Source organism: Seriola aureovittata, chromosome 19 (assembly GCF_021018895.1).
Source record: "Seriola aureovittata isolate HTS-2021-v1 ecotype China chromosome 19, ASM2101889v1, whole genome shotgun sequence".
In the NCBI taxonomy this organism is placed as follows: Eukaryota; Metazoa; Chordata; class Actinopteri; order Carangiformes; family Carangidae; genus Seriola; species Seriola aureovittata.
In genome coordinates, this window is record NC_079382.1 from 5,250,378 (window position 1) to 5,275,815 (window position 25,438).

At 41.6% G+C, this 25,438-nt stretch overlaps 1 protein-coding gene across 1 annotated transcript in view; it reads left to right on the forward strand.

The window, feature by feature from the left end:
• Window positions 1-4,630: 4,630 nt before the first annotated feature.
• flrt2 (fibronectin leucine rich transmembrane protein 2) overlaps window positions 4,631-25,438 on the forward strand; it is a 44,321-nt gene continuing 23,513 nt past the window's right edge. The window contains exon 1 of the mRNA XM_056405834.1: window positions 4,631-5,574. The gene's annotated coding sequence lies outside the window, so the exon portion shown is untranslated. The remainder of the gene's footprint in view (window positions 5,575-25,438) is intronic.

The following is a 25,438-nucleotide window of genomic DNA, read 5'->3' on the forward strand; positions in this document are numbered from 1 at the left end:
AGGGGCCTCTGTGGAGCAGGGGACCGGCTGGTTTCAGCCCTGTCGCGGGGGCCTCTGTGTTCCAGGTGTTGCTTTTTAATTGGCAATTCCGCAAGCAATAAAGCATTTCACTTACTTTCGCTTGTAAAGTGCTTTCATTCCATCTCCAAATGATGTAATTACCCCGCCGTCCCAGGCGAGAGGGGGCCGGGAGAGGAGAAGGCGTTTGCTCTCTGTGCAGCTCGCTCTCTCAGCAAGAAGCCTGGTGAAGGGTTTCATAGGGTATGTTTTCATTTAGGAAGCCAAACACCATAAAGTGAGTCAGTCGTTTGCACAATGAACGAACACTTTAATTTCGTTTGGAGCTCTCCCTGCTCTGTGTGTGTCTAATATTTATGAGAGCAAAAAAAAAGAAAAGATATTAAAAAAAAATATAGGTTCAGCGTTCTCTTTGATGTATGAAGGTCAGCGGGGGCCGTTTGTTCTTAGTTCCTGGACGCAGATGGCGATTGATTTTGTTTGTCCAAAATTAATCATGTATTGCTTTTCATAAGGCAGCAGGAGCATATTTTGTTTTCATCACAGTTTGAGATTGACTTCTTTAAGAGAATGATCGGTCGGTGTTTTGAACAGTTTTGCTTTCATTCGTGCTGCAACACATTTCTTGTTCACGACTGGTGGATCCAGTGCCAATGCAAATACGATGTAAAACTTCACTGTTCTTCACCCTTCTAGTGGGGATTTTATTTTAGAGAAGGGCGAGGGGTTTACAATTACAAATATGCTAATGAAGTCAGCCAACCCAAGGGGTGATGTTATCATTTCAGATTTTATGGGAAGGGGAGAGTTTTAGAAAACATGTTTTCCTGTTTATGTAGTGTGGAATTCCCTCTGTGACACAAAAAGGTCAAAGCCAAAGCCAAGTGTCTGTCGGCCATGCGTGGGGAGACATGTAACACTAACCTAAAGTCATTTGACTAAAACGGATCTCATGATCCACCTGAGAATTGTGAACCCTCAAGAACAAGTTCAGCCTGTCAGCTTGTGGCATGGAGCAAGCGCTGAAACATAAACCCCACTTGATCAACATCGCCTACCGATGAAGGTGAAAAACGTTGAATTCCACGGCGCTGTATGATCAAATAACTCAGCATGGATGCAAAAACACAGTGGAGAAAGTCAAAGGGAAAACATTCTTCTCGCATAAGGCCTACCTGGCAACGTTTTTGCATATCAGACCTCCCCAGTGCCTGTCAGTATTCCAGCAGTGGCAACATTGCCAAAAAACACAAAAACAAGCTGTTCGCTATCACTGCTGTTCCCATGGGAACAGGCCCGCAGAGGGTGTGCCCGCTCCGACACTCATCTGCACAAACAGTATGCAAGCCTACTCCCCAGCATGCTACAAAAACCAGGAGGGGGGAGAGTGCCGCACAGCCTCAGCCACCTCCACCTCCACCACCCTCAGCCTCTTTTCTCCAAGAACCGGGGCCTCAAACACAAACCCTGCTATCAGTGTAAGCGATTAGCTGGCCCCGCTTGTGAAAAGTGCCACAAGGGGAAAAAGGATCAAGATTCCTGAGATGTTGGGCCTGCAGTGCTCATTCGCACACTTCCTCTCCTTAATAAAGACCACACATTCCCAGCGGCTGGAGCAGCGCTGGGCCAGCGGAGATGCAGTTCAAAGCCAGCCGGGGCTGCAGAGGATTGGGGGAGAAGTAAACAGCAAAGAGTCGACTGGCAAAGTAATAAACAAATAAATGCCAGGCCGCTTCAATCAGCCGCAGTTATTTTTGTTGCACTGCAGAGGGAAAGTCTTGACGATGGCATCTTGAAAAGGCATCGCTTTGTTATTTGCTTTTGTTTTTTGCAGTTGGCTTGTGTTGTCAAGTTAGCTATCGCAGGGAATTAGCAACCCCCCCCACCCCCCCACCCCCTCCACACACACCTCTGCTGCACAGCCACAGGTGGCACAAACACTCTATAATTAGTAAAGAGTGTACCTGCAATATATTTGCATCCCTTTTTTGGAAGCGAGTGCACCACAAAACAGGTGTCGGTGATTGTTAAGTTTTGAATGTCCTTATAAAGCTACAGCTTTAAATTATATAATCTGGTCAAAAGTTCACATTCAGAGAACATAAACTAAAAGTGGATTTTTTTTGTTGCCATGGCTTTAAAGTACATATATATATATATATATATATATACATAGTAATTATACACTGTAGGGTCTCTGAGTAGCTTCTTCAGCAGCAGAGTTTTACATCCTCGCTGTAAGAAGGAGAGGTTCCGCAGGTGCTTCATTCCAGCAGCTGTCAGACTCCACAACTCCTGCTCTTCCTGACCATGTGCAAACTTGCACTTTTTCATGAACATATCGTGTGTATTGTGTATATTGTATTTATTAGTGTATATTTGGTATATTTTTGTTGTATATTTCCATAGATGTTTATTCTATAGATGTTTATTTTTCTGCTGTGGTAAATGAATTTCCCAGTTGTGGGATAAATAAAGTTAATCTAATCTACTCTAATCTAATCTATATGAGAGAGAAAAAGAAAAGTCCCATACATGTGATATACTTTATATCTATATTTTATATATAGTATATATATACAAACACACATATATAAACATATGTAAAAATTAACAATGCAATTTATATTAGATGAAATATTGTATGATTTTTTCATAAATGAAGTATCTATCTATCTATCTATCTAGCTATCTATCTATCTATCTATCTATCTATCTATCTATCTATCTATCTATCTATCTATCTATCTATCTATCTAAACCAAATCACTTTATTAACGAACTCAGTCACATAAAAATCACTGCATGGCCAACAACTGAATTAAAGGCCTGACTCATGAATGTTCTAAGAAACAACACAACACCTATAAGTTTTGATATTTCTGTCACTGAGATTCGCTCCACTCTGGTACGATGGAGGTGAATGAAAATGAGATGCTCAAAGTGTTGAAAAATTACATTAAAAAAATTAAACAGCAACACCTCCTTCCAGCAACAGTGCCCCTGTTACTCTGGATAATCCACAGAGCACACTGTCAACAGTTTCTATTGGGAAAAGGCAGTTTTTACCAAATAAAGCCCCCGTGAAAACTGTTAACAGCGTGTTCAACACTTCTCTGACTCAGTTACAACAAACAGTTCTGCCAGTTTTTTTTTAGATCCGGCTAACTAAAGTCAACAGTCTTATACAAAAATAATGTTCAGTACATTCACCTTTAAGGTCATTCTGTGGGCTGTAGTTTGTGATGTACAGTAAACTGAGAGGTGATTCTAATATTTAGTTCACCCCATTTGTATTAATGAGGACAATCTGAATTTTGGAAACATTACTCAGTATAATGCACTTCAAACACACTGCACACACACTAGCCTCTAGCGTTATGTAGCTTAACATGGCTACAGATGCTAAGCTAAACTTGGATTTCCAACTAGCATCATAGATTGCTGCAGCAACGAGCCCTAAACTCGTAAATTAGATATCAGTTTAGAACATCCAATGCACATGTACTGAAGTCGATGGGTCTTTGAATGGGTTTTTGGTTAAATGCCTGTAATAAGGTCTGTGGTTAAAACATCAGTATTCAATACCCCAGTCGCTAGTTTTTAAGCTCTTGCATGTCCTAAATAAGGTGATTACTAACAAGTGGCCAAAAGAGACTACTGAGGTTGTCTGGGATGTTAAACATCATTAAACTGAAAATCAATCTACTCACCAGTCCTCCTTTACAGCCTTGTTGTGTTTATACTCACGCTTCTGCAAACTATTACTAACTCTCTGAGAGGACCGCCTTATGTAGAAGAAGTAACGGTGCTGGTGGCGCTCAAGTCATGTGACCATCGAGTAGTCGGTTTATAGCTTAACATTAGCTTTTTACTTCTGGTGATTGTATTTAGGCTTCAAAATTAATAAAAGTGGTTCATTTGTGAAGATTATCTTTCTGAACAAAACGTGTGAGTATCATAAACTCTTGTTTGTCATGAACCTTATCTTCTGCACTAATCCAATAGAAAAATCCCACTGTTTTTTCGTCAGGGTGATGCTAACTCCACTGTCAAAGGAAAAGAGCCGGCGTTAACAGAAAAAGCCTGCTGGTTACTTCAGAGGAACCTTGGCAGTGTTATGATTCTGGAAATGTCCCACAGAGAAAGATGCACAACTATTGTGAACAGCAGGAAAAGTGTAACTGGTTACTGTACTGAAAGGTGAAGGGGCAGAATGTGCTTTACTGAAGCCTAAGATTGTAAAATACAAACAGTGTGAAAAATAAAAATAAAAGTATGATGAAACCAAAATGAACCGGATAAGACTTCATAACAGGGTCCCTCACTGCCTGTCTGCCCATTCAGAACATCTAGAAAACCTCTCTTTTGCTTCCTGCTTTTTGGTCCATGTACTTTTTCTGTTGTTGAAGACCTTGACACAGTCTTGCTTTTATTAACAGTCTATTCCTTTAAAAAAAATGCTTTTAATGTAATTATTTCCATTTTTTTTTTGCTGTTTTTTTTTTAAATCATTTTTGTAAAGCACCTGGTCACAAGTGGTACTAAACGCATTTTATTTAAATAAAAGTATTATTATTTTTGTGATTGTGGTCGCCCTATTTATGTACTTCATTTTACTACATAATACACATCCCTATAGGAGTCTAAACTCTGCTACAATGTGAAAAAAGCAGCTCCACAAAGGTGAAAAAAAAAAGAAAAGAAAGTTTTTTCCCCTGAGGAAAACACCCCACTCTCTAAGTGAGCAATAAATCTGGCACTTAGGAGAGGTTGTCCGTGTGTGTGTGTGTGTATTTGTAGCGTGTAAATGTACTGAGTGTCCTCAAGTCCATAGCCTCCAGAGCTGTCAAATGTTGTCTGGCCCCACAACATCCGTAGCCTGTGACCCCTGTAACTCCTGTTTTGTTCTCGGCACTCCAGGCCCCTCAGATATCCCTCTACTGGAACTCCCCCCAGATGACAGACACCGCTCTCTCCTCCCGTTCCTCCACACTACCCCAGTAGCCTTTGACCTCCCCAGCACCTCTGCCTCTCTCTGCGCGGCTGCCCTCGCATTCCAGTAAAGGCGCTGAAACCTGAGCCCGCGGTGAGCTCATCGCCGTGGCCACGGGAATCAAGAGTTAAATGATACCAAAAAACAGAGAGAGGAGAGAAAACGGAGACAGAAGGGGGAGAGGCAGCCGCTGGTGCAGGACAGGTCTGGAACTGGTTCTGTGTGTCTGCTCGCCGGGGCTCCTCGGGGGGGTTAAGTTACACCAGAGAAAGCGAGGAGGAAGAGGAAGGAGAAACTGCTGGCGTCTTTGAATTCTCTCTCTGCTTTTGTCTGTTTCTCCGCGGCCTGAGCGACTGGTGCCTGCAGCTTCCTCTTGACACACTCCAGCGAGCCCGCCGACCTCCATCCGCGCTTTCAAGTTAACGAGCCCCGTCGGTCTCGTCCTCGTGTCTGGGAGCCGGGCTGAGATGTGAGTGTAATGCAGCGAGGTCGTGCTCTCCACTCTCTCTGACTCTCTCCTCTTCTCTGACCCTGCCATGACCACCAAGTGTCCAAAGACAGTAAGTGTCCCCCTTTAAATTGTCTTCCAGAGTCCGTGTGCGTGTGCGTGTGTGTGTGCCTGCCTGTGTGCTTTGGGGCTGGTGTTAAGTGTTACTAACAGAAAAAGAAAAAAGAAAACCTTACTCTGAATGTCACATCTCAGACTGATTGTGATTCATGGCTCATATTGTGATGAGCACCACTAAGATGCTTAATCACTGCAAACATAATTAAACCAATCCCTGTCTCTCTCAAGCTGAGTTGGGAGGATGACTGCACTAGGTTGGAGAAAGGAGCTTTTTAGCCAAGAGCATCTCCAGCAGGAAGTAGACATGAACTTTTAAAACTTTCAAGAGTGCCATTAGATAAACCTTTCATCCATGCATTATTCATGGCTGCCATGTTTCTTTCTAGTTCACTGCCTGTTGTTCGTTGTGTCTCTCCGTGACCTCGCGCTCTTGTCTTGTCAACCTCTGGGGTGACAAATCCCTCTGAAGCAAACTTTTAAACAGGGTTGATGATTTTAATGGGTGCCCTACAGGAGACACTAAATAAAAGGTTGAGTACACATTTTTTTTTTTTTTTTTTTTTAAAGCATAATAAAAGAGCGCATTCACATCCTCTCTCTCAGGGACTGTTTTAAAAATTCAGAACAGTGTAAGGTTTACATTCTGGAGTCTGCCACCTGCTCTTCCTCTCCTAGCAGAAAGTAATTTAAAATAATTGTGAGCGTTGCCAGCAATAACTTTAAAAATGTCTGAGGTGAAACAGTAACAATTATCTCTCGCATCTTTTGCAATGGTCTCATTATTTAAATGGGTGTGAAGTGCTCCATTGCTCCTCACAGGTAAACACACTACGCTTCCTGGGAAATAATGACATCTCTATGATCAAAAACCTTTTTGTTTTTTATTATTATTATTATTTATTATTTATTTTTTGCCAGGGAAAGCTGCCCTGAATGCACTCAATTTAAAAAGCTGCTTCATTCACGGGTTTTATTTAACACACCGCTGGCCAGCACACCAAATCCCAGACCATGACTGCCAATGGATCTGATTAATGAGTAAACATTACAACTTCTGGAGAATAACAGCACATCATACATCAACATACAACCCAACATTCAATTATCCTAATGAATACAGTTATTCTGTATTTTACAGAGGTGTCATGGGTATTTGCTGTAGCTTTCCCAGCATCAACTACTGCTTGGAAAACAAGGTCCTATTTACACTTTGCCTGTGTTTTATTTGAAGTGTTGATCCATGAAAAGATATATTTGTGGTTTTAAGGACCAAAAACCATCTCAGTGTGGTTTTACATCTCTCTCAGGCTTCTGAGTTAGTGAACAGGTCAATGAGCCAATCAGAAGAGAGGAGGCTCAGAGGCTGACTGGCTTTCTCTGGTGGTGGTGACTGGTGATCAAATAAAAAATATAGCAGATTTCAGTCAGAGAAACCAAATCCTGAAAGGTTGGACAGTGGGTCTGGGTGGGCGGGGCTTGGGGCATGGCTGTGGGTGGTGACTGCTTTGTTGTGACGTCACAAAGTTATAGAAGTCTTGATGGCTTGTTTTAAGGCTCAGTTTGTGAATACAGGCTGTGTGCATTTCTCTGTGGACTGAGGCTTTGATACTTTCACAGTATTAATATACAACCTAGACCTGCTTTATAATCAAAGAAGACATGGACATCTACCTTTATGCTATATAGGACCTTTAATAGACTTCTTTTCCAAAATGATCCATGATGTGTATTATTATTATTTATGTACATACATAGTCATCAAACAGAAAACAAGTCAAAGCTCAGAGCTATATCACACCAGTCGGCCCCACCCATATTCCACATATATTTATCTCAATTGATTTAAAGTGGATAAAAAGCATTATATGAAACATAAAATATGTTTTAAATACTGTTTTTCAATAGTTGTAGTTGGTTTAGTTAAGTTTTCAGTTACCATTTGGAGTGGCAGGAGCTGGATGTTCCAACTGTTTTTCCATTACTTTTAGCTTTCAGACGTTTTTCCTGCCTTAACTAACAATTCAAACCATTTATCCATCACTTCTAACTGCATTTTTTGACTTCTTTTCTCACTTGCTAACTAGCTCTCATGCTGTCGCTGTGGCAACATGAGGCTTTAAGGTGCTACACTGACTCAGTCTGGTAGGAGGTGTGTACTGTGCACTCATCCTATTGTAGCTGGTAGCTTTGTGATTTTTACATTTACTAAAGAGCAGTGTCACACAACCTTTGCTTACTTAAAAGTAGCAACACAGTGATGTGAAAATCCTCCCACTACAGCTCCTGTATTCAAAGTGTCACTGAAGTGAAAGTACGTAGCTAAATGGACTCAAAGTATTGACAGTAAAGGCACTTGTTATGAGGGTAGAACGGCCCCTGTCAATATGTTTTCTATACATTATTATTAAGTAAGTATTACTGATGGATCAATACATAAGCAGCACCTTAATGTTGCAGCTGGCGGAGGTGGAGCTATTTTTACTTCTATTCTATTTGCAGTTAGTCGCCGTTTTTCAAGCAGAATGTCAAACTGCTGCTTTCCAGTTTTATATGATTGTAAATTAATTACATTTGTTTTATTGGACTGTTGCTCAGATAGAACAAGACATTTGAAGACCGCAAATCGTGTATGTAATACTTGAAATAATTGATTAATTAAAGGAATTATTGTTAGATTAAATGACATGGAAAGTCACAGCACTCCTTTGTGAGACGAAACCCTAACCCTGCATACGGAATGCTAATCTATAAAGTTACAGGTAACTATAGCTTTCAGATAGCTGTGGTGGAGTAGAGCCAGCGTGAGGTGACATTTCAAAATCTTTCAAACTCAACTACAAATTTCAGGCATCAGCTCTGAAAATATGTCACTAATGTGTCAGTACAGCTGACAGCTCAACATGCACCTTCTGGAGTGCAGGGGTTGAGGTGCTGAAAGTAAACTCTTTCACCTATAATTGCTTTAGGCGACAGGCAGGTAGTCAAAAATGGTTTTATACATAGGGACATGAATGAACATATTTGACAGCTGGAATGTGTTTTTGTACAGTGCAGAGGGAAGAAAGAGGCAAGGCTCTGTTTCAAACTGTCCATTCCAAGTCATTTAGTAGCAGGAATTAAAATCATTTGACATTATTTTGACAGTAGGAATAATATGATATGTCTGGATATATTATATTCTGTATATATATATAATGGTATAGGATATGTTAGGGATAAAAAACACTGTCTTTTTTGATAGAATTTCTGTCCTTTAATTATTCAACTGTTCTCTTAAATTACTTTCTTCTTCAGGCTAGCACACAGTACAATAGAATTGATCAGTGTCCTGGTAGGATATGGAATCAATCCTCAACAATCCGAGTCTTATTGTACTATAGCGTCAGCTGACCGCAGCAGCCAACTGAAGGCATGAATCAGACGTTGTCTGGCGCTGGACATGGCCCCGGGGCAGAGCTCAGATATGCAGCGAGGGAGCAGAAGGAGAGAGCTAAAAAGAGAGCATGAGGAGAGCATTGAGAAAGACCCGAAAGAGAGAGGGAGGGCAGACCATAGACTGGTTCCCTGGCCAACTGGGAAATACAACACAAGGAGAAGCTTGTTCTTGCACCACCGCACCGTTCTCTGGGCATGTAGCGGGAGGACATGGCCTCTCTTGGATGAAAGAAAAATAGAGTCAAATACCAGAGGATAATGTGATTACAGGCAAATAGGAGAATGAAGGTTAATTGGAGTTAAGTGTCCATAAAAAACGACCCTATATATACATCTGAAAGTCAACCTATATTCTGCCAGCAGGGCTTGGATTCTTACTGCTGCCTTTAAAATAAACACATAATTCAATAGTTTAGAAAGAATGTTGTGAATGTATATTTTCTGAAGATAATACCTGGATATATGAGGTCCAATCATTAGATTATAGTCAATGGCGTAGATATGTGATTAGAATAACATGAAGACTTATGTGAAAAACATTACGCTGCTGCAGTGACCTCACTACGAGTGCCTCATGTCTGGAGGTCGAGCAGAAAACGAAGCGACACCGCCCGTGATAAATCCCACCTATAGCTGTTTTCATCAAACACTCATAATCTTCCACTTGTGACCATTCGTGCCCCGTTTATTTGGGACCTGTCATTCACAGAGACAGACCTCGGAAAGATAAAAATGCCTCGCCGCAGAATTCAACCTTGACCTTTAAAAAAACTCGCCCTGAGCTAAATATGTGGAGAAGAAACGACTTACTTTTGTCATACCTCAGCCTGTTTTGGCACATACATTGACATTCACGCTATTACAGTAAATCCACCTCAGAATGACAAAAGTTTTTTTTTTTTTTTTTATCTTTCCCCAAATGAATCAGCAGCAGTCAGGTACCTGATTGTTCTTTACAGAGCAGTATAAAAGGAAAATCACAGTTCTGATTACTGCAGTAACAATGTTCTGAAAAGACCTGCAATTCAAACCGACTGGGATGAAGGAACCCCAGAAACACAACATGCCCTCCTCTGCATCCATTGTGTGAATAACAAATGACATTATTACACTGGCACGTAACTGGGTTTCTTCAAAGTAAAGTTTACAGCAACATTAATGGTAAACGTGACTAGAACATACGAGTCTATCAGTCAAACGCTATAACAACATTATTCTTATTTATCATTCAGCCATGATAGTGTCCCCTACATTAGGGTTCTCCACGGGGTTTGATTTTTTTGTTTTGGTTGCTGTCATTTTATTGCTGCGTTATCTGTGTGGCACTTAAAATAGTTTGTAATATTTCATTTCCTACACCTATACCTTTTTGGATTAGCTGTAGCTTAGAGTTTACCTCTTTTCAGGATAACTGGATACGGTGTTCAAAGATGGCTTCCCAGTCATTCCTATGAAAGTTGCTCACTGAGCACATGCGCAGAAAAACTCCCTGCAGGTTTGCTTACGCTTCCACATTTCTGGACGCACAGAGCCTGAGCACTACAGTCCTACGCCAGCCAAGCTGGTGGAGCATGTGTGTTCGGGACCTCTGCAGGCAGACTAATTTCCTGTTGGCTGCCTGCACACAAATGAATTATTAAATCATACAGTTGTTTGAGACAGATAAGTCATATTCGAGTGTTTGTTGCGTCCAGAAAAAATTATTCACCATTTCATATCTTCACAATGCTTCTTGGGTCGGTGTGCGTGTGTGATATGATGCAGTATCGAGTGTGGCCGCCACGTCACAATCACCTCACAGCCCTGCGATGGTCTTTGGGGGCTTCATCTGAACCCACGAAATAAATACAGCAAATTCTAGCCAGACCCTGCTCTTCTCTGTAATGGTGGAGGAACACAGCAGTGAGTGGGAGCTGCCAATGACTCGGCAGGTGTTGAAATAAATCTAAAAGTAGTGGGAATCATCATTTCTAATTTTAACAAGCTTGGTTGACTAGCTTCCACTTTCTGAGTGGAGCTACATACTGTAGTTTTCTCATTTCCACTTTTCAAGTCATTTAACAGCCCAACGGCTCCTCCAAGATGTTATGATGTTATAAAGAGACTGAAATCATGCTGTTTCCATGTTTGTAGGCTATGATGAGCTCCAGTCACTAGTGTACAACGGTTGGCAGTGCATCTCCTAGCAATACCGGCTCTCAAATGTCAGTTAACAGCTGCCGTGGGAAACGCCCACCCAGAGGCTTGAAGCTTAGACTTTGTTTCCACAAATATATCAAAAGATTTCACTGTCATTAACGATTAATCGCTCTTTGAAAAATGGAAAAATGTGCACAATAGCTGCAGCATCAGCATAGTTTTGTTGTTTAAAAAAAAAAAAGGGAGACATTTTCCAATTTTAGCATGATTTCAAAAAAAATCTTAAATATAACTTCTGTATTATCATAGTTTGAATTCACCTGAATATTTCGTATCCGCTTGAGAACAAAACGTAAACACCTCTCTGCCATTTTGTCAAGACCAGTGCTGTGTGTGATTGAGGAGGCTGACCCACAAGTTTTACGGCCTGTAAGCGAGGCCGTTCCTGTTTGCTTTGGAGCCTTCTGAAAGCGGCCAAAAAGGCATCTGTGAATGCCAGAGAAAGCGGCTGCCAGCAGGCGTACAGCACACAACACAGAGCCCTGCTCCTTGGTTTTTCTGCTCCAACCGCACTGAACTTTCAGCAGGCTTTTCATGCTGATGACGCATTTCGAACTCAGCCACACTTACCACCCCCGCCCTCACCTCTACCCTCATCTCCCACCCTTATCTTAGATTTTATGCTCACACCTCATAAAAACTCAATTTGCTGCTCAAAGTCGATCTTTAAAACCCAAATCATTGTTGTCGTTTACAAACGATGCTGCTTTTGGTGTTCGGGCGCCGTAAAGCTATCGGCTTTAAGTCTTTGAGGGTAACGACATGGAGCGTTTTTCAGGAGTGAAACCAAAACAGCCCGATGCAGATTAGATGAAGATTGGAGATGTGTCCTCTCACACTGTGGCGCCACAGCTGTAGAGGCGGTGCAGGAGGGTTCATATGTGCAGCCATGATGTGATAGTGACGGTGGTAGAAAGTATTTAAGTAAACTTAAGGTACCTGTACTTTACTTGAGTATTTCAATCTTTTGATTTCTACTCGTACTTCACTATTTAAGGGGAAAATATTCAGCTTTTTGCTCTTTGATATGTGTGTTTTACACATTAAGATCTCACCCATTTGGGATGTAACTCCTCGATGGAGCTAGACTCAGCTGCTTGTCATGTTTCAGATGTCTATCAGTTGTTACCAGCTTCAACAAAGACTGCTGAGTGGAGTGGAGTGGAGAAAAGGCCAAAAAACAGCAGAAACTTACCTTACCTAGACACTAAAAATCACTGGATCAATAAAGTTAGCTTTTAGCAGTTACCTTTACTCAGTACACAGTGGAGAAAACCACCTAATAAAACTATGAGTTCAAACTGTTACAGTCTACTCTCTCTTTTTGAATTTCCATGCCACTATGCGTTAGTTAATAATATATCCGTTGTGGTTTTGAATGCCAAATGCATATTCATTTTACAAGTAATAATCCAGTTGTGACAGGGTTTCAGGTTATGTTGTTATTTCAGATTGATGAAAAACGAAGCAGGAAAGGAAATCCCACTCGTTGTCAACACCAACGATTACTATTATAACTAAGTTTGCGCCAAGTGACATTCATCAGCCATTTCACACAGCAAATAAAAACAAGTCTGTCTACAAATACATACAACCACGCATTCACAGCAACATCAACCAAATCCCAGGAACCGAGAGGAACATGAGAAGGAGCGAATTTGGGAAAATATTAACAACAACTAACTACAAGAAGTAGATTTAGCTGATAAAATTTCTGTACTATTTTCAAAGCAGGACTTGAATATTTATACGTGGTACTTTTACTTAGGGATCTTAAGAGTACTTCTTACACGGCTGTGCGGCAGTCATGGCCAGATGTGATGTCACCATCATGTGTTCTGGGTTACGCTCTGCGAGTGACGTAAAGGACAGTCTGAAATCTGATTTGAGTGGCTATGGCTAAGTCATTTTAAAATTTGATTTGAATCAGATTTCAAACCACCTACAGTACGACTCATACGTGTTTGCTGCCATCCACACTCGATAAAAGCAATCTGATTCCAATCTGGATACACAGAGAATCTGATTTAGGCTGCCTGTCTCAAGCCCAGCGCCTGTCTTTACCCATATTCTCTGTTTCTCTTATCCCCCATTTTTTTTTATCTCTCTGTGTTTCAAGGTTTCCTCACTCTTTCTCTCACCAGACGTGGTGACATCACCCCTCACTTTTTTTGTTCTTTCACCACCCAAACGTATGACTCAGAGACGCGAGTTGGATCAAAGGTCTCGTCAACACAATGCTTCTCTTCCAAACTAAACACCACGCAGACATCATGCAACTCCCTGGCCCTCCTGTTATTGCTCACCTTCAAGTTTTTCTTTATTAAACATTCATACCCACAATGAAAAAAAAATACAGCATCATTTCACGAAATGAAGTAATCCTTTCATATGGGAACACATTTAATCATTTTGTTTATATGTGCTGCTTTAATACGAACTGATAACATGATTCACTCTCAATAAAACTCTTCTGAACACACCTGTGGAGGCGGAGGCTTCTCTACCTGTCCAGCTTTCAATCACACAGGCTCCGCCCTCACTGTAGAGTGTGAATACGCGTGTGGATGTTCACTTCTCTTTGGATGTGTGTCTTTTTGTTTGTATACGTTCCTCTCACCTGTCTACATAAATTAGTTTTTTCAGGCATCTATGTCTTGCCTTCTTCGTCTTGTTTATTTTATGCCTCCGCATTGAACGGACGCTCTTCACTTCTGGCACTCTACACCATTATTTTCCTATTTTGCATGTCACTTGCTGAGTTAGCTCATGTTGTCAGCTGCCTGCTGAGTGATGCATTCCCCTCTATCTCAAAAGCGTCACGGTAATTGCCGGGTAATTGTTTGTCCAGTAATGCAGCATGCCAAAGCCCAGTCTCTCATTATGTCTGTTGAGTTTTGTCAAAACAATATAACGTCAAAAAAAAAAAAAAAGGTAAAAAAGAGACATCTAAGATCTCTGCGACGCGGCAAAAATATTGTCACATTTTTAAAAACCCAATTATTCAAATAACCTGGACTGTATTGGAACAGGGAGGAATAATCCCTCCCAGGTGGCGTACAGTTTTCACTTTGTCTTAAGAAAAATAAGCTTTCTTGACTGAAAACAGCCTCTGGCAAACATCCAGCTCGGCCACATTCCACTTTCACATGACCTTCTCGCAGACCTGGCCCCAAGCAAGAGCTGCACCGTCCGTCCCTGACCATACCTCCGTTTGACTGGCCTAGATAATTCAGGGCCTGCTTATCTTTTCTTCTTCTGCCTCCCTCCTCCTCCTCCCCGTCACAGTTTACAAGCTTGACTCAACTCCAGAGATGCAATTGACTTGTAAATTTCATTTACAGTTTTGTTTTACAAGGACAGATACATCCCCTCTCAAACACTTAAAGCCTTTGTGACAGGCAATGGTCTGTCTGTCTGTACAAGCAGGCGCTATGTTCGGACAGCGCTAATGTTAGCAATCAATCAACTAGTCCTGAAACAACCATTGCTTTTTTTTAATTGATTAGTTGCTTAAAGGTAATATATTTTACACTTTTCCTCTGTTTTATTTGAAGTATTGATACATAAAAAGTTACTTTTGTAGTTTTAAGTACCAAAAATCATCTAATTGTAGTTTTAAATCTCCTCTCTCAGGCTTCTTTCTAAAGATCTAGTACCAACAGGTCAATCAGAAGTCTCTGAGCCTCTCTTCTGATTGGTTTTCTGGGTGATAAAATAGAAATTCAGCAAATTTCTTGTAAACACTCACAGAGAAACCGAATCCTCCGACGCTAAATGGTGGGTCCAGGTGGGCTGGGCTTGGAGCGTTGACTGCTTTGTTGTAACATCACAAAGTTCCAGAAGTCCTGACGGCTTGTTTTGAGGCTCAGTTTCTGAATACAGGCTGTCTGCGTTTCTCTGTGGACTGAGTGCTTTGATACTTTGACAGTATTAATATAGAACCTAAACCTGCTTTATAATCAAAGAAGACATGGAAATCTACCTTTATACAACATGGGACCTTTAAAGGATTAGCTTGACATTTTAGGAGATACACACACTCACCTTCTTGCTGAGAGTTTGATGACACCACTCTATCTGTCTGTTAAACATGAAGCTAACATCAGGAGCTGATAAGCTTTGCTACAGCTAGCAGTTTGTTAGCTTGGCAGAAATGCTGGAGAAACGGCTAACCTGGCTCTGTCTAAAAGTAAAAATAATTCACCTACAAGTAGCTAATTAACTTATTATATTTCGTTGGTTTAACATAAAAATAACAGTAGTCATAGTAATCACATTTTTTCTCTCACAGTTTCCAGTGTTTATGCTAAGCTAAGCTACCTGGCTGCAGGCATTAGCTTCATATTAAGAGATGAATCTTTTCACCTAACTCTTGGCAAGTGAATAAGTGTCCTTTGCTAAATGTCAAACTCTTCTTTTAAGGGGTTCATGAGACAAAAAGACTTTAGCTTCTCAAATGTGAGGTTTTAAAAATTAAATACCTTATTCTGTCGGACATAAAACAGAGAATTTGAAGACTTCACTTTCATCTCTTGACATTCAAAAGATTAAACGGTTTAGTGGAAACATTATTCAGTAGATTAATAGTTGATGAAAATGATCATTATATGCAAACTTACAACGAATGCCGAATGCACCAGTAACCTCCTGTCAACTCTGCAGCTCCTGATCTCACTTTTCATTTATTTTCTGAATAACAGAGGACACATGTGAAGCTAGCTTCAGAAACAGGAAATAGAATTGGCTTTTGCAAATGATGGTGCATGTGTGTTTCCATTAAGGAGTCAGAGAGACAGAGCCACGCATCGCTCTAATATCCCCAATAACGTTTGAGAGACGGGGCATCTGTTTGAGAATCCCACATCAAACGAGACGACATGTCAGCGGAGGGTTATGCATATATTTCCCTTGTTCTTCTCTTCCAGCAGGAACAGACGAGCGCACAAATACAGCTGATGAATGGAAGGAGATACTGTTTTGATCAAGACTAGAAAGTGAGGATAGACAAAACCAAACAGAGAGCATACATGGCTAAATACATACAGCCGGGTCCCATTCAAGCGGACGGGGGAAGTGGTCTCAGACTTTTGGACCTCGTAGATACAAAACAACTACAGAGTCAAAACAAGTATAACAGAAAAGCAAATCAATTATGTTACCAATGTTCGCCGTGCTGTTCTTGTTCTGTGGCGGCGCAGGGAAGAGATGTTGTTTTCCTGTGAGGGCATCTGGAGGAGATTAGGGTCCAACCTGACACTGCGGCCCTGGTGAAACATGACTCAGGGATGAATAGAGGCTTTTAGACCAGTGTCTGTCTACCCACACGTTGTTCTGCTATTCTTTATTTGTCCGTCACCCAATAAAACACGCACGGCGTTATCTGATACCCACACACTCTGCGAGCAAACAAGGCTCTGCCAATCTCATTCTGTTTCTCTGCCTCTTTTTTTTTTTTTTTTTTCCAAACAAGCCTTTATTAGCACTGAGATGTTTTTTTGTTTGTTTTTTTTTTTAATCATGTAAAAAAAACCACGGGAAAACAAGATGTCACTGACGATATATTATTAGTTTCAAATCAGCTGTCTGCGCAGGCTACACATCATTGTAAGAGAATGTAATTTGTGAGGTCAGCAAATACTTTTTCTCTTGTAAAAGCACCGAACCAGAGCAAGACGGAGCAGAGAACAGGGAGCGTGAGGGAATGTAACAGAATAACACGGGTTTAGGCCCAGCCGAGACCAAATTAACTGCGCGGAGTAATCTGTACTCAGAGCCCCTTGTTTTGATACAGTCTACATCGCTGTGGGTTGGACTCGTATTAGATTCGTCCTGCGTTTTCCACTTGTGGCTCGGATGGGGCCCTCATCCCGACGGCCTTCATCCAGTTACGTCTGGGGGTCCGGGGAGCTCACATTTGCTCTACCGTTACAGGGGCAGAGTGGAGGGGTGGGGTGGGGGGTGCGACTAATGCATGTCACTGATGCCACCTGCAGTTAGAGCTAACAGAGCTGACCACTACGCAGCTGGGCACTAATGCAGCAGAAAGAGAGGAGACATTAGAGCATTAGGGCTGTATTACCACATCCACTGACCCAAGTCACTTAGCTGAGGATATGTCTATACATATATACTGCATGTATAATACTGTAAGGACGTCCTGTGGCTGCTTTATACTGCAGGAAGACTTCCATATTTCCCTCTGAAAGCTGTTTTGTTGCCTCCCTAATTGCCCAACTAGATGCTGCCACTGGTGCTGCTGTTGTCAACTGTATTTTTTTTTTTTTTATTGTGAGAAAATATGCGAGCCGCTGTAGCAACTTGACACATTAACGTACAGGCATATCTGCTCAGCTTTCGTGCTCAGCCGTTTTCAGTGTGTGTGTGTGTGTGTCTGTGTGAGAGAGAGAGAGAGAGAGAGAGAAATTCAGCAATTGTACGTTGTTTCCATTCCTTCAACCAGTCAAAGGGAAGACTATATGGCGCTGTTCTCTTTGAGACCGTGCCACTGTCCCTGCATGGGTTTAAATTTCAACCCCCTCAGCACCTTAGCGATGCAATTGCTTCCTACTGCAATTTATTACAGGCAAATTGAAAGATTCCAAGGTGTGAGTCAGTTTGTGTTGGCTCTGAATGCGCCGGCCGGTTACTTACACTCCTTTTTTCTCCATGTCTTTACATGGCCAGAGCTCGGGCTCGTCACCCATCTGGGTTTGTGAGAGCTGAAGTTATTGTAACCAAGTCCTCAGGAAAGAGAAAGAGGAAAAAAAAAAAGAGAGAGAGAGAGAGAAGGAATTGCTTCTTTTCCAAAGCAAAGAGGGAAGATGGCAGTGGTCCCATTAGTTGACCCCCAGGCGAGCTCTCTTGAGGCATATAGGCTTACCAGCGTCAAAGCATAAGAATATGCACCGGGCAGCATCAAAGCGCAGCACCGGGGCAGCTGATAGCTTGTGTGGACAGAGCACTCTCCGCCATCACTACCGTGGATCCCTCACATCGTCTATTTATAATCAATTTTCCATTCTGAAACACGCTGCATATCTGTCTCCCATATGGTGTCGAAGAAAGAAGGAAGGGGGGCCGGGGTGGGGGGTGGGGGACAGGGAGCTGGTCGAGTATTGCTAACACGGGGGAGAAATGATACAACGGGGACTGTTCACATAAATGGACCCAGACGTGTAAAAGTAACAGCGGTTTAGTGAGGCCATTTCTTTAAAACCAGAGCTCAGACGAGGAATAAAAACCACTCAGTTCCCACTGGGTCAAACTTCAGAATGGTCCCCTTTTTAAATTGACTCATAAACTGTGTAAAGCCACATCATTATTTGTGACAAAAGGGCCTCATTTACATACACCAATCCAAGCAGCCAGTGGATGAGTAAGCATTGTTCTGCTGCATCCATCCTCCTTCTATTTATTATCAGGGGATTTTTCTACACTCTGATTATTCTGGGTGTTGTTTTACACATTTTTCTTTTCTTTTTTTTTGTGTGTGAGCGCACTGAAGACGCACTCATGAGTGGAATTTGTTTTGCTTTGGTTAAATGTCAAAGGAGACACACTGTCAAGGGAAGAACGCTGCTAAGACATGCACATCTTTGTATGCCCAGAAGAAAAAACAGAAATGTAGCTGTGTTTTTGTGTGTGTGTGTGTGCGTGTGTGTGCGTGTCTCTACTCCCTTCCTGAAAGGAAGGCAGCATTTTTTGATGGGGGTGATGAACCCACGTTGCGGTGACATTGCAAGTGTGTGCTCCTGTGTGCCTGTGCTGTTATGATTTGTGTCTGACACACTGCCATGCTAAAGGAAATGGAGTTTAGCTCAGGCCCATGACTGTGACAGGAAAATGTGACCAAACACAGAGACAATAGAGGTCAAGTGCTCCTTATATTCCTTGCATTCTAATACATAACACCCATTCAGGGACACATGGATGAGGTTCCTGGCCTTGTGGAGCCACTTTACACCCGCCTCCCCTGCGGCGCCTGTAATAAGCCTGGGAGTGTAACCACTTTCAGAATTGATGCAGGTTAAGGGAAATGAATTGTGGGACTGACCTTTTTGTTAATCTCTCTCATTTTTCTGCTGCTTCAGGTCCGCTGACACCATCAGACATGTGGTTCAAAGTGGCATTACCGTGCCCTCTGATGCTTGTAACATTTAAATCATGTTAAAGTAATAATCTTTGACGTGCTGTACATTTTGCTGCCCTGTTTTGCATAGAGCTTTTTCCTGCTGATGTAAACACAGCGAGACAAGAAGGCCTTAATGTGGTGATGCTTGTTGTTTCTATGACTTATTGGATGTGTTACAGTGACACATACAACTTTACCTTTTAAAGCAAACAACAATGGTAGTTCTAGCAAAAACCAATGGGTCAGTTAATCAGGTAGTGGATCAAAATGAACCTACAGCTCCTCTGACAATGTTTCAAGATGTCGACCATTCGCTGATTCCAGCTCCTCTAATGTGAAGGTTTGCTGTTTTTCTTCGTCTAGTGCAGTGGTTCTCAAACTTTTTCACATCTAGGACCCCTGACACAAATGAGAGCACAGACCCCCATTTGACAACATTTTGTGCCAGGATCCTCATCTGATAAGGTTTTTGCTTCAAGATGTTTTATTACAGAAAGTGTTTGAAACCCATGACCCCCAGGGGTCCTTGAAGGGGTTCCCGGGGGTCCCTCGACCCCACTTTGAGGAACATTGCTGTAGTGTGACAGTAACATGAATGTTTTTGTGTTTGGGCTGTTGATTGGGCGAAATAAGGCATTTGAATAAGTCACTTTTGGCTCTGGAAAATATTACAAGACATTTTTTTTTTTTACACAAAACAATTAATTGTTAATCTGTGAAAATAATTGGCAGATTCATTGATATTAAAAAAGAATCATTCATTTCAGCTCTAATAATAGTTAAATGATCATCAAAAAGACTTTTGTAAGTAATAACTACCAAAAGTTAGGAAAGTTTACATCTGCTCACTGCTGAAAAGTTGCAGCTGAAACACTTTATAGATGAAATGAAAGGATTGAAAGGTATGTGAGGATCTGACACCTGAGCATCAGCTGTCAGATGTACACATTTATTAAAATGAGATGAAATGTAACTCCTGGAGTTAAAATACAATGGAATAATATAATTAGTACTTATTAGTAATGAAAACACAGCATCTATCTATCTATCCATCCATCTGGAGAAGAACAAGAGCTGATGTGGCTGGAAACAGTGGTGATGACAACCATGGAACAGACAAAATAATGAAACAACACAAAATACAAAACTCCGTCAGAAACACAAAATCCAAGGAGAAAAGACGCAGACACACCAAGACACAGTATTGGACACACATGATTGATTGACAAGCGTTCTCCGGGGTATTGCAGCGTTTCTTCAAAGATATTACTAAAATAAAAACACAAAAACAAAAACAAGGATCATTATTTTAGAAATTGTGTCAGAATCCATCAGACGTCTCATTGACAGGCACTGTCAATGCAGCGCCATGGTCCATTGTTTAAAACTGAGCACAACTTTGATGGCTGTTACATCTGCGTTAGTTTTGAGACCAAACCGAACATAAATCAAAGTGAACAGTGTCCTGAAATGAATCACCGAACACTTCTGCTCTGCCTCACTTTAATTTAAAGACTGGACGGCTTTGTGACAAAGAAAGTTGCACGAAAGAAAAAGAGAGGGAAATATCACACGAACTTTAAAACAAGAGCGAAAATGATTTAAATGACGAACTAAACGTTTCTGCGGTTATGCAGCATTGTTGCAGGTGCAAACTGCTGGAAGAAAATTTAGAGAGTAATCGGGTGCTAAATCTAGCAGGACTAGATCTTCTTTAAGAAATTAATCACTGGACCTGGCAGAATGGAGACATCCACCTCGCTTTACCTCTCTGAAAAATATTAGAAAGCTTTGAGGTTACTTAATAAGGCAGGACAGCTTCACCATTAATTACTCAATTAAAGGGGATCATTAATATTTTTGACACGGCATTCATTATTCAGGGTTCACATTAGCATTAACATGTGAAAACCTGGTAAACTGGCAAAGCCTGTTTTCCTTTGAAGCTGCCCCTCAGGAGAATCATCAGGCTGTAGGTCAAAATGTTCAAAAATAATCATTAAAGGTAGTAATGAGTGGACTTGATAAACACACGGCACAACGAGATGTCTGACTTCTCACAGAGATGAGTTGAGCGTAAAGGGAGAAAGAATAGAAGAAGAAAAAAAAAATCAGATCAGCATGGACTCCATCTGCTAACACTCGGCTGGGCTTCCTGGACTCAGAGGCCCCACACGCTCTGCCGACGCTCCAGAATTATGTGACTGGTTGGTGAGTAGTTGTGTCGAGTTGGAAGGTCCTTGGCGAGGGGCCTTGGGCTTCACTGGAAGACTATCAGAGTGCGGCGTCATTAGAAATCCCTCATTCTCACTCCGCTGTGTAAACGGCCCAGCGGCCTCCATCTGAATGAGTCCCGGGGAAGGATCACCTCTGTCGGCCTGAAATTGGATCGTGCACGGAGGAGGGGAGCTGTGGGAGCAGAGCGGAGGGGGAAAAAAAACGAAGTTAGTGTTCCTATTTATTGACTCGGCTGCAGAGAGATCACTAAACTGTTTCAAGGGAGAATAAAGTTTGGGGAGTTTTTTTCCCATAAGCACTACAGGCATTAGGGAGTGAGAATTTGCCTTTATAAAAGCCTTAAATTACCATGGAGAAGAGAACTTGATTGGAGTCGTACTTAAACAAACATAAGGTTGACGATTCATTCATCTTTGTTTTTTTGTTTTTTTTATACCCCTATAGACTAAGACTATCTGTGCTGTTGGAATAATTAAAATGCTACGTAGTTTTACACAGATGTTAAACCTCATTATACGTGATTTCTTTTTTAGCTTAATTCCATCACTCCAGCTTCTGTCTTTCCCTTCTGTTTTTAAATAGCCCTCAAATAATTAAAAACATGAATATAATATTTCATATTTCTGAAACCAGTACCAGATTGCTTCAGAGGAAGTTGACAGAAAACTCTTATTCACATAAGGAAAGGAAGTTAAAAACAGATTTTTATCAAATATCTTTGCTGTCACAACAAGGACTGGGACATGTCCCTGTTAGGATAACACCTCTGCTAAATAACTCAAAACTCAGTAGCTTCACTCTTCCATACTGAGACCAGATGTCCTGGTTCGTCTGGGATAGTCCTGGTTTCAAGCTGGGAGTCCTGACAGAAAATCTGTAAAACTAAAATATCCCAGTTTTCACCACCAGTATAAAAAGATAAACAATGCACCGCACATCTGAATTCAACACTGATTGGTCTGCGCGCGCGTCAATCAATCAGTGTGTCGTTGTCAAGGCTGTTGCTAACCTATGAGTCATAGGCGAGCGTCAAAGGCTGTGACGCTGGCGGCTCTCTTACTGACAGAACCGGTCAGTGTCAGGCTGAAGGGACGGTCAGTCTTTTCAGCGCAGCTCCAGGAGGCTTACTCCTGTCTCCATGGTGTTGAAAGGTGCGCTCGTGCACTGAAGTAATTGTCCCGCATCCTGATGTGAAAACACATAGTACATACACATGCACGTATGTGGACGTTCACTAATAGTACGCTGAGTGTCTTCATATTTCCCATCCTTTCCCCTCTGACAGCATGCACCCAGGGAAACACCAAATAAACAAAAACAAATATACATACATACGCATTACACATCAACATATATATAGGCCTACGGCGTACATATATACACATACTCAAGTATACCATCACTAGAAAAGTTTCCTAACTTAGAAAATAACAGGGACCAGACAGAACTGAAACTGGGTAATTGCCTCCCACTCAGTGTTTCATTCTATCTCTTCACTCAAAGTACTGAAAGTGTGTTTCGTAAAAAAAAAAGTGCTCAGTAATGGAAGAAGTGAAAATAGTCCCTCGTTAAACAGGATAATGAGTTGCATGATTAAAAAAATGAGGAAAAAAAAAAAAAAAAAATACAATACATGTGTTGTTTAAAAAACGATAGGGTGCGTTAGTCACGGCAGCAGTGTGCTTCATGATCTGCAAGCTGTTTTCAATAGATTTCTGAAAACAACAGGATCTTGTGACTTCCGGGATGTAAAGCAAAAAGCAGCAGCTGAACAAGCTTCTGACAGTGGCAAACACATGGCAGAGCTTTTAGACTTTTCCAGCAATAACAGTGAGTTTGGGGGGGGGGCGGGGGGGGGGACTCTTAACACCTTGCCTCCACACAGACCTGTGCTCTTTGTTTAGTTACGTGACAGGGAGCGTGAGTAATGCGGCACTTGGTCTTGGCACTACATGAGAGTGGGAGCTTTATTTTACGCACGCCGTATACGCGTGTTTGTGTTCGTGTGTGTTTGTACTGTGTGTGTGCCACAGCCCGAGCTGGAAAAACCAAGGCCTTTTTTGCTGGCATGAGTGAAGGGGTGTAATTTCAGTGGAAGAGGAAGTATGAGAGGCGGAAAGCAAAGGACAAAAACAGAAAGAGAAGAGACAAGTACCTAATGCTGTTTGTAATTGAATTCTGCCAAAAAGCCTTTTCATTTATGTAGGCCACATTGAGAGATTAGCAGGAGAGGGGATGACTGGGCACTGCACTGTGTTTGCTCTGCTTCACCCCGGAGTCGGCGGGAGCAGCAGCCAAGGAGGTGACGGCGCTCCTGTCTCGTCCCGCTTTTACTCCTGTTACTCCCATCAGCCATCATCCCGGCCATCACACACCTTGTACACAGGTATAAAAATAGCCTGATATTTGTTCTTAATGTGGCACATCGCCAATCATGTCGCAATCTCTCATTGTAATCTGTAGGAGTCTTTCACTGCCTCCTCCCAGGCTAATGTAAGCACCACCCAAAAAAAAAAAAAAAAATCCACCCTGCGACCTTAAAGCTGCACTACACGTTTGGGCCTCTTTCAGCTCTTTGTTTTGGTTTTACAAACAGCAAAACTCCACTGTGCTTTGGTCTCACCACCGCTGTCCTCAAGCCTTGTTTCCGGCAGCAGCTGTTTTCAGTGAGAAATCTGCGATAATCCCCCATGTGCACAACCTTTCCAGCACCAAATGGCATGCAGATGCAGTTAACGACTGGATGGTGAACGTAATGGAGCATTTAGCAGCTAAAGAGCCAGATATATCACTCAGGAGCTGATGGAAAGCCAAACTGAGCTAAAGGGAGAATGCTGAATATTGAATATTGAATGAATGAATATTGGACTGTACATTAGACCAGGTGGCCAGAAGCAGGACTCTAAACGAATGCTAATGTCTGCTGGATGTCCAAATAAGCAACAGTTTGCTAACACTTGAAGTTGTAGTTCACCATATCAACTTTATAGAGTGATTATAGGTTAGTCCCATGATCACATTTCCCTGCAGTGACCAGTGTTAATGCAGGTTTAAGTCTTGTGTTTTAACATGCATGGGATTGAGTAGATAAAAGAGAATAGTGAAAATAAATGCTTAATTCTTGCCAATTATTTAGTGGTAATGATTAAGAATTACAATTATTAATGCATTCACCTCATGGCACATGCTTTTTTTTTTTTTTTTTTTTTTACCTACATCACAGTACATGAGCCATTTCTTATTATAAAAAGTATTATTATCACTGATGTTGGCTGTGGTATTACTCTGTCTAATCAAAACTAAAGTCTGTGGTGTCTTTCACCCCTGGTATTTTTTACTTTTGAATTAAATACACGGGGAACTGTAAACACACCTACCGTGACACCACTGGCGCACACCCATACCTACATACACAGATCACCCGCATCTCTCTCTCCCCTCCAACCCCCCCTTCTCTTTCCTTTCCCGTCTTTTTTGCATAATTCCTCCTGGTTGAAAGATTCAGTTTCCTCTTACAAGGCATAATAACAAGTGGGCAGTGTGTGTGTGTGTGTGTGTGTGTGTGTGTGTGTGTGTGAGGTGCTACGATGAGGATCTGGAAAGGCATTCCTGATGTCAAAACTGCCTTTGTACCCATAGGCTATTTGTGTGTGTGTGTGTGTGTGTGTGTGTGTGTGTGGATGAGTCTTTCTATGCATCTGTGTGTGTTTATTGGTCTCTGAGACTGGTTTATGTGCATGTCTATTGGTTAGTGAGTGTGTTTGCATTCGGGGGTGTGTGTGTGCTTGTCTGTCAGTCGATTGTGTGTAGATGTGTGTCTGTCTGTGATTTTATTGGAATGTTTGATGTT